This window comes from Marmota monax, unplaced genomic scaffold (assembly GCF_021218885.2).
Source record: "Marmota monax isolate L192 unplaced genomic scaffold, Marmota_monax_Labrador192_F-V1.1 WCK01_AAM20220418_F8-fsc00462, whole genome shotgun sequence".
Taxonomy (NCBI): domain Eukaryota; kingdom Metazoa; phylum Chordata; class Mammalia; order Rodentia; family Sciuridae; genus Marmota; species Marmota monax.
In genome coordinates this window covers 270,592-282,368 of record NW_026694290.1, presented here as the reverse complement: position 1 = coordinate 282,368, position 11,777 = coordinate 270,592, and the positions used below count along the sequence as shown (strand labels likewise).

The 11,777-nt window shown below is 33.0% G+C and overlaps 1 pseudogene; it reads left to right on the top strand.

Annotated features, from left to right (window-relative positions):
* The first annotated feature begins 4,628 nt into the window (after positions 1–4,628).
* LOC124108981 (carnosine N-methyltransferase-like) lies at positions 4,629–6,417 on the top strand (annotated as a pseudogene).
* Positions 6,418–11,777: the final 5,360 nt, after the last annotated feature.

Genomic DNA, 11,777 nt, shown 5'->3' with positions numbered 1-11,777 from the left:
TATAAAATATAAAATTCTCAGTGTCTAAATCAAAGTCAGGTGTGATATATCAGTGTTAACTTTAGATGTTTTGTGTTTTATATTTATATTATGATATTTAAAATGCAAATACACTTAATATTATTTGTGCTTTTACAAAAGCAAATCCAAAATTACTAAGCACTGAGTACTATGTACTCAGACTTTTGAAACTTTTGTCATATATTAAAAATTTCCTTCAACCCCCATAAAAAAGATGGAAATCCAAATAGTGGAACCAGAGGTATATCACCCCCAAATAGACAAAATTCAAAAAAAAAATCCTACCCAAGACATATTAAAAAAAAAAAAAAAAAACAGGGATTGAACCCAGACAGGCTTTACCATTGAGTCATATCACCAGGCTTTTTAATTGATTAACCATTTTTTTTCTTTTTAGACAGGGTTTTACCAATTTGTTACTATCCTCATTAAGTTGCTGAGGCTGACTTTGAACTTGCAGTCCTCCTGTCCCTGCCTCCTGAGCCACTGAGGCATGCATCAGCATCAGTGTGTTGGCTCCAAGACAGATCTAAATTAAAATGTCTAATGTGCAGAATAACAATAGAATTCTAAAAATCACAACAGAAAAATGAAGGTTACATTTAGAAGTAAGTTAATTTGGATTTCAATTGATTTATTTAAAAGCTAACAGGACTTAGAATTATATATACCAAACCCAGCAGGAAAATAGGTGCTAAGCAAGATTACAACATCCAGCAAAACTATCCTTCATAATTGAAGTTGAAACAGAACAGTCCATGATAAGCAGAAACTAAAAGAATTCAAACAACTAAGCCTCTGCTAAAGTGAAATATAGAAATCCAGAAGAAATAAAGTATAATAGAGATGAATCTCAATGTAAGAATAGTAAATTAAAGGAGAATCAATTCAGAATTAACCATTAGAAATAAATCAAATTATCAGAAAATAAAATTTTCTCTCTCTAGTAACACTGAATATAAATAGTCTAAACTCTCCAAACAAAAGTTATAGATTCACAGGTTAGATTTAAAAATGAGGCCCAATAAAATGTTGTCCACAAGAGACTCACCTTATAGGCAAAGACATCCATATATTGAAAGGTAAAGGGTAGGAAAAGATATATAATGGAAATGAAAACTGAAAGCAAGCAAGTGTAAATACTCTAATACCACAGAAGGTAGACCACAAGTAAAAATTCATTAGAAAAGATAAAGGTCACTTCATACTTGTTAAGGGAATCATCCAACAAGCAATTATGCTAATAAATATTCATTCTCTTTAAAATGATGCACCTATAAACATAAAAAATCCTTCTCAATAGAAAGAATCAAGTAGACCATAATAAAGCAATATTGGGCAATTTCAAAATGCTTCTCTCTTCATTAGGTAGGTCATCCAGTCATAAACTAAAAAAAGACTCTTCAGAAAAAATATTATTCATCAAATGGATCTTACTGACATGTATAGAACATTTTATTCATCAACAACTGAATTCACTTTCTTCTTAGTGCCACAGGGAAGTTTCCTAAAATGGATCATATTTTAGCGTGCAAAGCATATATTAGCAAAAACAAAAATATTGACCTATTTTCTTGAATTCTATAAGAAATTAATGGATTAAAATTATAAATCAGCAAAAAGATTAAAAAAAAACAGGAAACATTTTTACATTAGGAGATTAAATAATTCACTTTTTTTTTTTGTTTTTGGATACCAGGGATTGAACAGGGGCACTCAACCACTGAGCCACATCCCCAGCCCTATTTTGTGTGTTATTTAAAGCAGGGTTTCACTGAGTTGCTTAGCACCTCACTTTTTCTAAGGCTGGCTTTGAATTCTAGGACCTCCTGACTCAGGCTTTTCATCTGCTCTAATTATACGCCACTGAGCCCAGCAAGATAATTCAATTTTGAATGAGAAATTAACCATAGAATAAATCAGGGGAGAAATTATTGGAAACAAATAAGAATAGAGGTACAATAAATCAAAATCTCAGAGACAGTATGAAGGTGCTCTAAAAGGAGAGTTTATAATATTGAGTTCTTACATTAAAAAAAATGGATGATTCCAGATAAATAAGGTGGTGCTACACCTCAAGGGCCTAGAGGAAAAACTTAAACAAACAAAATTCAAACTCTGGAGAGGACAGGAAATAATTAAGATCAGAGCCAGAATTAATGAAATTGTAAAAACACAAAAGATCAATTAATTTTTAGTCTTTTGAAAAGATAAACAAGATTGATAAACTCTTAGTCAAACTATCCAAAAGAAAGAGAAAGAAGAGCCAAATCAACAAAATTATAGATGAAAAAGGAGATATCACCACAGACAATTGTGAGATTCAGAGGATCATTAGAAACTGTTTTGAAAACTTATACTTCAATAAACTAGAAAATCTAGAATATATTGACAAATGTTGAGACACATATGATTGACTCAAATTGAATCATGAGTATATAGTAAACTTAAACAGACTATGATCAAGCAATGTAATTGAAACAGCAATTAAATCCTTCTAACAAAGAAAACATAGAACCAGGTGGATTCTCAGCTGAGTTTTATCTATGAGACTTTTAAAAAATAACTAATGCATCTTTCCTCAAATTATTCCATGAAATAGAAAAGGATGGAATACTGTTAAATTAACTCTATAAAACCAGTGTAACCCTGATACTAAAACCAGATCAAGACCTATCAGACCAATACCCCTGATGAACATAGATGTGGGAACTCAAGACAAAATATAGAAAAACAACATTCAAAATTGCAGTAAGAAGACAGTACAACATGTTTCATCTGTTTCATCCCTGGAATGCAAGGGTAGTTCAACCTATGCAAATCCATAAATGCCACTCAACACATGAATAGAGTTAAGTAGGAGAATCACATGATTTTCTCAAGAAATACAAGGAAACTACCCAAAAAGGTCCAGCACCCATTCATGTTGAAAACACTAGAAAAACACTGGTGTTTAAAACACCAGGGATGAAAGAAACTTATTTCAATATTGTAAAGGCTATGTAACACAAAACCAAGGCCTACATCATAGTTAGAGAGGAAAACTGAAAACATTTCTCTAAAATCAATAATAAGACATGGGGTATCCACTTTCAATCACTTAGTCTTGGAACTCTAACCAGAACAATCAGGCAAAAGAAGAAAATCAAAATGATACAAATAGGAAAAGAAGAAGTCAAATTATCTGTTTGCTGGTGACATGATCTTATATTTAGAAAACCCAAGACACTCTAGGAGAAGACTTCTAGAGTTGATAAACAAATTGAACAGAGTAACAGGATAAAAGATCAACATATATAAATTAATTTCTTTTCTCTTCTGCAATAATACATTTGCTAAGAAAGAAATCAGGAAAACTATCTCATTCACAAAAAATACTTGGGAATAAATCTTATCCCACCTAGCCAACCAACTTATACCACAGACCTGCCCATTTCCATCTATCTCTGATGCTCATTTATACACTTCAGTCTCAGAGAATAGACAATTTGGTAAGACATTAACATGTTTCAAATGTATTCCTGCTCCCCACATTTCATGCATTGGAAACTTAATCCCCTAAACTCATGTTTATAATATATAGGAAGTAGGACTTTTGGGATATCATAAGGATTAGATAAAACTATGAGGAAGTGGCCCCCAAGATGGCATTGGTGACACATCACATGTGTCTTATCATGTGATGATGAATTTACCCTGTTGTGATGCAGCAAGAAGAAACTCACCAGGTGCCAGGGCCCTGCTCTTGGATATCCCAGCTTCCTGAACCAGGAGTCAAATAAATTTCTTTCTTGCTTTTTTTTAATTACCTGGCCTCATTCATTTTGTTATAGAAACAGAAAATAAAATGAGACAAGTATGGCTGATGTGTGCACGTGGATCAGAAGTTTACCACCAGATGTAGGATACGAATAACCATGCCTTGGTATAACTTGTTACGTATCTTGCCATAGGCAGCTATGGTTTGAATTGCTCCTGGTGTTCATACAGTCTGTAGTATTCTGTTATGCTAGCAAAAAACAGACTAAAACAGAAACCCTAGGCAAAGAGAAAATATAGAAATTCTTACACAAAATTCAGGAGGAAAATATAATTATGGATACTGAATTATGAATATTTTCCCTTAAAATGTTTTATTATTTATACAACCTCATACAAGTAATGAAGATGCATTAGAAGAAACATAAATTTATAAATTATGAATAATATTTTACATCAATTTTTATATACTACAAAAATAACTCTTCCTCAATATTAGCTTGATAAATCATTAAAAATTTTAGCATACATTTATGTAAATTTGTTCATTATTTCATGAAAATGTATAGTATACATTTAGCCACTTTATTGTCAATTGATATACTTGAAAGCAACATCAATCACTCCTTGAAGGAACTGCAAGATAACAAGCTCAGTAGCTGAAGATCTGTCAGAGCCCAGTGTGGAAGGAGCCCTGAGGGTAATGGGAGTGGAGTGTGTGGCTTTCTGGGGGCTGGTATACAATAGGCCCTACTGGGTTTTCAGTTGCCAGGAGCAGCAAGGCAGTGAGGCCTAAAGCCATGGAGGCCATATAGCAAAACCAGCACCCTCCATGGACCCCCTCTCAGCTGTGCCAGGGCTGCAGAGGAAGCGGACACAACCATGGTGGAAGCAAGAAAGTGGAAGTGCTTCTCTGCTGGGCTTTTGGGCTCTGCCTCAGCACTTTAGGCAGCAGCAAACACTCACAGCAAGGAGGAGGAGAGCTTCCAGAGCAAGCACTTTTGGAAGATCATCTATGCCTTCCGCTATAATGGCACCTGTATGCATGAGCCAGTGAACCAAACAAAAAGACAGTTTACATCAGTTCGAGATAATCAACAGAAACTCCTTGCTCAGTTTCTTCTTTACTTGGACAAGATTTGAAAATGCATGGATTATAATCAAGAAATATTACTGATCATTGTGAATGATTGCATACATATTTTTTGAAAAAAAGAATATGGAGAAGATGATAGATACAGTGTGGCAATTCCAATATGAGTCTCTCCATGCTGTCCCATCAATGACCCAGAGGGACTTTCTTCTTTCTCTTCTGTTAGAAGAGAGGATGTTTAGTCTCCCTTGTGTGGGCTCTCTCTTGTCCAGTGAGGAGGCCCACAGAACAGGGTAGAGGAGAGTGTGGCTGCAGAGTCGCTAATCAAGACCTCCAGAGACCAAGCTGGAAGCAGGTCTGATTTTATTGTGCAGTTACCATGTATATATATTCAGACAGTAGCTAAGCAGATTACAAGCAGCCACCAATACAATTTCTGGCCAACTGTCCCTGCAGCAACCAATCAAAGAGTGGGCTGTGGAGCAAGTTCAGGGACTGCAACATGCAGGGTTGTGCCTACAAGGTAAACGGTTTGCAGCTCACACGCTTAGCATGGGGGAGTGGTTTGCTACTCAGACACCCTTAACATATGCCATGTATGCAGTACTCCATGCACTTGTCCCCACACTCCATAGCAATTCAGTTATGGACCTCTCCTGAGTAAAGATTGCTTAACTATATTGTGGTTTTAAGATTAATGAACCTTAATCTATTGGGTAATGTGAGACCACCATAATTTCTTTCATTTAGCATCTCAAGCTTCACTTGAATCCCTAATGAGGGGAATGGAAAGATTATGCCAGCCTCAACATTTGATATGGATAAGTTTTAATCCACATTGAAATAGTTTTTGAGACACTAAAGTGAAACTAGAAAAGTAGAAAGCCAACTGCCAGCCAATCATAAAACTAATTTTTTTTCCAAAAGAGAGATGCTCCTTAAGTAAATATTCTGGTAACTGGTGCTAGATTAGGAAAACTGGACTGGGAATAGCTGTGCTAGGTCATGCTTATCAAGAATATGAATGGAGATTTTTTAATGCTCTTTTCTTCCAACTTTGTTCTGAACAGATGTTCTGAAATTAACAAATATAAACTTTATCCCTTGGATCCATCAGTTTAGCAATAACCAGAGTTTAGCTGATCAGATATGACCCATAACCTTCCCCTGATATTGACCCCTACATTCTTCTTCTTGGTTTTAACTTTTCTATGTCAGCAGAAGATTTATTTAAAATGCAATATTTGGGACTGCATTGCCACCTGTTTCTTCATAGGCACAGCTCACAATGTGATTGACTATATTGATACAATATGGAAACTATTCAAGCCAGGTAGAATTTGGATAAATCTTGGTCCTCTGTTGTACCACTTGGAAAATTTGTCAAATGAACTTTCCATAGAACAAAGCTATAAAAAATGATGTTCAGCAACAGATAGAGGTGGAAAAAAGAATCCATATTGTCAACATATACTGTGAAGGATCTCTCTATGATAAAATACTACTATGAACTTGTCTTATTTGTGGTATGCAAGCCCCAATAATGGTCTTACTTGATATCACCAGAAAAGTTTACTAAAACAAATCCTGAGATAAAAACTCGAAATCAACTATCAGTGATAACAAGACACAACCTCAAATCAGTGGTGCCTTCTTATTCCTAACAAAATTTAGAAATAGTGTATATTCTCTTAAAATGTCTATTGCTTTTTTTCAGAAATATATTATGCTATGAAGATTTGTATTACATAAGTAAAAATAGAGGAAATAATCTTCATGTTTCATTTTTCATTGAAGCACACAATTGACTTTCAGCAGAAAAAATCTAATCTCCAGTATCTTCATGAAGCTGTCACAATTCTGCCATATTAATTATTTGTTACTATTGAAGTTCATAATAATCTCCTTTTTATTGTTTTATGTTTATTTCATATGCTGTTTTTAGAAGTCAAAGGGTTCTTTTATATTCAACATGTGGAATTGGTATTTTTTTCACTTTCTTTCTGAATAATCTATATATAAAATAAGTATTTATTAATTTTTCATCCAAATTTGTTGACTTTATTTTTTTCTGGTTCAGGTAAATTTAGAGAAGAATCAGATATTTCATTTTTATGAAGTGTTAACCTTAATTGTATCATTAATCATTAAAATGTAATTGAGAAATTAAGTCTTTCATCCACATTAAATGGAACAATTTATGAAAGCATATGCATTATGGATCACTTTGAAATGTAAGGGATCTCAACATAATTAAGGCATTCTAAGTAAGCCTTCTTAAAAGTAGTGCTACAAGAGTGGAAAATAAAAATATGCCCATTTAAAATGTATGATTTCAAATGGGAAATAAATACAGTTTGTTAGTGTAATATTTTCAATCATGTCTTTTTTTAGATTACCAAGATTATGAAAGCAAGCACTTTCTTAGTTAATTATATACTAGGAAAAACTGTAATAATGGTTTTAATGTGTAAAATATTAAGTATGAAATTCAGGGATAACTTATCACCCATAGTTTGTCCTTAAGTGCAGGTATTCATGTAATTTCATTTTAACACCAATTTTGTTTCCTGATAGATGGAGCCTAAACATTATATATGCTGCTGTAAATTCCTATGTCTAGCAGATCTTTATTGGGGGAGTCTTTCTTTCTTTCTTTCTTTCTTTCTTTCTTTCTTTCTTTCTTTCTTTCTTTCTTTCTTTCTTTCTTTCTTTCTGTATGTTTCCATGTATAAAAAAGGCAGCCATATTATTCCTAGAACAGTATTCAATCTTTTAAAAAGATGCAAAATCTGTTATTTACAATAGCATTTGTGAACCTATAAGACACTATGCTAAGTGAAATAAGCAGAGAAGGAAATGATCTTCCTTAGAGGTAAAATCTACCCAATTAAACACATTGAAGCAGAGAGTAGAATGGTAGTAGCCATTTTACTTTCGTTTTTTGTTTTAGTGTTTTTTTTTTTGTTTGTTTGTTTTTAGTGTTTCTTATTCTGTTTCCAATAGCTTGGAAAACAAATATGAATAGTGTTTTAACCTTTCCTTGGAGAAAATAAGTTATTGAATATTTTCACAGATTATTATGATTGCTTTAGTTATCTCTTTGGCAATTTGGATTAGAGGGACTTAATGTGATAGTGGCATAAATGTCATGGTTTTGATAAGAAAACGTAATTGAAAATTTTAGACCACTATTGTCCCATGGATTGTGGGAATCAGTACTGGATTTAACATCTTTGTGGTTGAGGGCAGGTTCTGCATACAGTGAGGGAGCATTTTTATCTTGACTCTTGTTATGCAGGATAGGGTTCCATGGAGCTAATTTGAGTTGTCAATTTAGGGAAATCCGAAACCTGAGGTTTTTAAATGCAAAGTAAAACTATGATGTTTTTGTGTTCCTCAGTACTTGGCAGGCATATATTTGGAAGGAATTCTCAGTACCTATATGAATGAAATTGAAATAAATTAATTGCAAGCGCAAAATTATTATTTAAAGAAAAAAAGAAACTTACAAAGGAGTATAAGTATTTAACAACATCCACTGAACAGCAAGAAATGCATGCAGTTTTGAATAATTTTAAAAATGTCTTTTATGTACTGACTAGTATTTTTTACAACTTGTATCAAAACAAAGGAACTTTTTCTCAAAAAGACAAAAACAGATTGACACTGGTGGATTTGTTTTGTTACCTATTATTTATGTTTACTATCAGGGATAATTCTTTAGTAATGTTACCTATATTTCTAAATAACAGATACATTTTAGTTAAGTCAGAAGTTATTTACTTCATTTGTTTTATTTCTCCTTCATATCATGGATATTGATTTTAAATGTTTTATATAAATTTGCATCACTTTTTTCTTGTAGCTCTTTCAGTTAATATATTCTAAACTTGAAAATGTGGTACCAATCAATAATAAAAGTGTCACTGGAGGATTTATTTACTTTTGTATTCCTTATATTTAGTTTTAAGATACTAAAGTATATAAGCCTTAACATTTTTTTCTTAAATTAGCTCTAAATACAAATGATTTTTTTTTTCAAAATTATCAGTACATTAGCTCTGTTACCTCTATTTTTTTTTCATTCCATATTCTGAAGTGGTGCAAATTTAGGGAATGTTAAATGAGCAAGGTGATATATATATATATATATATATATATATATATATATATATATATATATATATTATAAAGAGAAGCTGTATAAATCACAGTCTAAAATTATGAAGTTTGGGAACTATAAAGTGTATTGTATTTATATGTAATCCTCTTTCTAAAAGTTGCCACAAAGGCTGATTTGGAAGCTACAGATGAGCATGAAATTCCTTGCAATTTAATGTGTATGATTGACTTAATTTTTCTTTAATATTAATTTTCTTGAATTTCATAGACAATTGCTATGAAGCTGGAAAAAATAAGCTTGATAATCATGATTTGAAAGAGGATCTTTCTGTTGCTTCAACTGTGAGTTGAGCTTACAAAGGATTTTCCTGTGCTGTAACAACATGATGAATTTCTGAACAATTATTTAAAAATACAAATTTTACTATACTTGCAGATGATGTTTTTTTTAAAATTTAATTGGTTCTTTCTAGTTATACATAACAACAGGGTGCTGACATAATTATAAAAGCATGGAATAGAATTTGCTCAAATTGAATTCCCACTATTCCCCCTTTCCCTCGCCTCCTTCCTCTGTTCCCCTCTCCCTAATCCACACATCTTTCTGCTATTTACATTCAGTTTTTGCTTGCTTTAATTAGTGTCTTGTGGATATACAAATATTGTGAAATAGTTTTTCTAAAATGATTTAATTATCTAAAACTAAACAACAAAAACCTAGCTTTTGTTGCAACATTTTTATCTGTATTCAGGTAAAATTTGCAAACAAAAATTGTATGTTTTAAGGAGTACAATGGGATGTTTGGATGTTTATATACATTGTGAAACCATTGCCACAATTGAGCTAATTAACACATACACCAGCTCACATACTTGCCTTCTTTCTGAGTCTGTATGTTGAGAACCTTTAAGATCTACTCTCTCAACAAATATCCAGATACAATATTACTAACTGCAAGAAGCTTGCTGGGGATGAGCTGTCCAGAGGTTACTCATTCTGCATGAATGAAACTTGAAAACTTTCAACCAACAGTTTCCCATTTTCCCCGACTCCAATCATCTGGCTGTTACCATTTTACTTTCTGCTTCTATGTGTTTAATTGGTTTAGATTTCACATCTAAGAAAATTTCCTTGTCCACTTATTTCACTTAGCATAATGTCTTCTAGGTTCACAAATTCTGTTGTAAATGACAGGTTTTTCATCTTTTAAAAGACTGAATATTGTTCTAGGAATAATATGGCTGTCTTGTTTATACATGCAAACATATATATTTTAAAAATGCCAAGAAATTTGACAATAATTTTTCTCTACAAATGTTAAAAAGGTTTATCAAATTGACACCTACTTAAAGGGAATGACTACAGGTTTTGTTAATGTGGTAGCAGTTGTCTCCTAAGAAAGACCACAAGTGGAGGAACAATAATTAAGCAAAATATCACAATCAGGAAATCTAAGTACAAAGGAGGTGATGAGAGAAAAGACTTATTAAAGAATGAATCTAGAGCTAGCAAATGCAGTAGACAGCTGGCAAATTCATAAGCATTGCACAGAAATTTCAGATGGAAACTCTGGTAAGCTGGAACAAATTTGCTAAATCCTGACACTCATAAAAATTCACAAAACTAATTTCATATCAAAGTGACCAACATAAATATATGAATTCCATTTCCCTCAAAAGATACTGCAGGGAAAGAAAGAAGAACTGAATAATGCCACTACAAAACACAGAAGTTTTCAGCCTTCATAGGACTTATTTACTGAGTAATGTACTTTTCTAAAACTGAAGGAAAGTTTATCAGGAAAGATAAAGTATAGAGGTTCATGGGATTAGACTATGTGGAATGAAGGGAAGGAAGGTGGGCTGGGAATAGGTAAGACAGTATAATGAATGAGCTGTAACTTGCCTATGTTCATGTATGAATACAGGACCAGTGTAAATCCACATCATGTTCAACCACAAGAATGGGATCAAAATTGTAATGGGTGGCACTCCATATATTCATAATATGTCAAAATACACCCTACTGTCACGTATATTTAACAAAAATGAGAACCAAACGATGAAATGGGATTAATGATCAGGATGAGAGAAGTGTATGGACAGAAATCAGGAGAGAATAAGCAGACATTGGAAGATTACTTCAGTACTACGAAGTACAGCAGAAGAAACAGTGGAGGTTTGGCCTGACAAGAAACAGAAGGTTAAAGAGAAGGAAATATTTCAAAGAAATTAAGTAAGAGATAATGAGAGATCTGACCAAAAATGCCAAAAGCCAAAGATAATAACCACAGGAGATCTAACCGGTGCTAAAATGAGAAAAAAAAATATAAACAAAGGTTCAAAGCAAATATTAAACACTAATTCAAATTATTTTTTCTGGAAATAAAACAATGCTTTGGGCTGGATTTTTCAAGAGAATTCTAAGCACTGACTGGGAAGGATGATACCCTATCGACATCTGGCCTTTAAAGAAGAAAAATCCTTTGTTGCATCTAGAATACAGGAGCAAATGATGTATGAATAAATGTCAAGTAGAAACTCCTCACCCTCTTAGAGAGAAACCCTCTTCACCTGAGGGAAATAGAGCAAGATACTGAAGAGTCTCAAAGAGAGCTGTGGGGAGCCATGGATTTGATAACATCCAAGCTTCTTTATAAGAATAAATGCCCAGACATCCAAGGTGTCATGGAAGACCTCTAGTAATATTGCTCCCATTATTGAATTCAGTCAATAAAAATCCCTATAGTGCCTTTGATATGACAGATTTCGAGTGCTA